This window comes from Olea europaea, chromosome 8 (assembly GCF_002742605.1).
Source record: "Olea europaea var. sylvestris chromosome 8, O_europaea_v1, whole genome shotgun sequence".
In the NCBI taxonomy this organism is placed as follows: domain Eukaryota; kingdom Viridiplantae; phylum Streptophyta; class Magnoliopsida; order Lamiales; family Oleaceae; genus Olea; species Olea europaea.
In genome coordinates this window covers 18,366,499-18,369,045 of record NC_036244.1, presented here as the reverse complement: position 1 = coordinate 18,369,045, position 2,547 = coordinate 18,366,499, and positions in this window count along the sequence as shown.

The following is a 2,547-nucleotide window of genomic DNA, read 5'->3' as shown; positions in this document are numbered from 1 at the left end:
AAAAAAAAAATGAGCCCTTTTTTTTTTTTTTTTTTTTTTTTTTTTTTTTTTTTTTTTGAGGCCTTGAGCAGCTGGGCTGAACTGCTGAAGCCTGGAAAATTGTTGGGCCTATTTCTGTTTAGCCCAAATGCCCAATTGTCATATGAAATATGGATCGTTTGTAAACTTCAATATCTGCTGAAATTGAAAGGGGAATTGAGTTAAAAAGGCAAGTCAAACTAAACATTAGTTTAAAAAGACCAACATCTAAAGTTTTTGTTTAAAAGGCCTAAAGTTATTAAACATGAAAAATTCAACTTGTAAAGGACAAAAATGTCCTTATAACGATATTGAAATCATTCCTGAAACACAAAATGACATTTATATCGTTTCGATGTTATAAACACATTGCTTAATTGATTTGCGTAACGATATTGAAATCGTTCTTGAAACACAACAACGATGTGTATGTTGTTTTGATATAAAATACACACTGCTTAACTACTTAACAGGTTTAGGCACACTCCATAGAATAAGTAAACAACATCCATGTCGTTTCAGTACAATTTTAGAAAGAGCCAAAGAAGATTCATGTTTCTATCGAAACAACTTGAAGTTGAAAGACAACTATGGAATCACAAATGTTCTCGTAGCTTCGTTTGAGTGAGATTGAACTTGCTCAATGACCTATTTTTATCGTCATATGTACGATGGACGACGTTACGTTATATCGTGATTTAAGCATATTCATGGATGGACAAATCATCATTTTTAAGTATAATGATATAATTGTCGTTGCAAGTGAAAAGAAACGATACCAATGTCGTTATAGCTATTATTTGAATTGTAATGATTTCGAACTTGTCAAATTTGTAATAAAACGATATGGGGGACGTTACGTTATATCATGATTTGGTACATAATGATATCCATATCGATTCATTATGAATTTGTCGAGTTCGAACTCGTTGCAGTTCAAATAAGAACTAAAACGACCTATACATGGTTTCTTCGAAAATAAAACGATATTCATATTGTTATGCCTAAAAACGATGATTCAACAGTCCATGATCACCAGACATATGTAAGATTATCAAAATAGGCAATCAAGTGGGTTTGATCTCATTCGAAAGAAACTATGGGAACATTTGTGCTCCCATGATTGTATACTACCTACGAACTATTCCGACAGAAAGTATATTCGTTCACTTTTTCTAAGCCATTCGAGTGGTATCAATCCACTTGATGACCTCTTTTGATCATCCCATTTATGTTGAAGGCACAACGGGTACCTGTGGATGGTCGAATCGTTTTTAGCTAGAACGATACCATTATCGTTTTATATGAAAAGAAACGATATCTATATTATTGTAATTATGATTTGTATTGAAATGATTTCAAACTCGTCAAATTTGTACTAAAATGATATGAATATCATTACTTTACTTGTGATTTTGATGCATAACAATATCATTATCGTTTCAGTACAAGTTTGACGATGTTGATATCGTTTTAGTTTAAATCTTAACTAAAACTACATATATATCGTTTTAGTTAAAGTAAAACAACAATTATATCGTTTCTGTTAAAAACAACAATTCAACTGTTCAAGACCACCAGACATGCATTTGACACATATAAGATGATCAAAATATGTAATCAAGTGGGTTTGATCTCACTTGAAAGAAACTATGGGAACATTTGTGTTCACATGATTGGATACCACCTTTGAAATATTCCGGCAGAAAGTATCTTTGTTCACTTTTTTTAAGCCATTCAAGTGGTATCAATCCACTTGATGACCCTTTTGATCGTCCCACATACGTTGAAGGCACAACAGGTGCCCATGGACGGCCGAATAGTTATTTTTAGCCAGAACGATATCATTATCGTTTTATATGAAAAGAAACGATATCTATATCGTTGTAATTGTGATTTGTATTGAAACGATTTTTAGCTAGTCAAATGTGTACAAAAACGATATGAATGTCGTTACTTTACTTGTGATTTTGATGCATAACGATATCATTATCGTTTCAGTACAAGTTTGACGACGTTTATATCGTTTTATTTTAAATCATAACTAAAACTACATATATATCGCTTCAGTTAAAATAAACAAAAATTATATCATTTCTACTAAAAATAATGATACGACCGTCTATGACTACCAAACATGCATTTGTCATATGTAGGATAATCAAAATAGGCAATCAAATAGGTTCAATTTCACTCGAAAGAAATTATGGGAACATTTGCGTGTCCTATAATTGTATACTATCTTCGAACTATTTCGATGAACAGTATCTTCGTTCACTCTTTCTAAGCCCACTTTATGACCTCTTTTGATCGTCCTACGTATGTTGAAGGCATGACAGATGGTCATGAACGGTTGAATCGTTATTATTAGCCAGAATGATATAATTATCGTTTTGTATGAAAAGAAACGATATCTATATCGTTGTAATTGTGATTTGTATTAAAAGAATTTCAAATTCGTTAAATTTGTACTAAAACGATTTGAATGTCGTTGCAGGTTCGAATCAACATATATTAGTTTGTCAAATT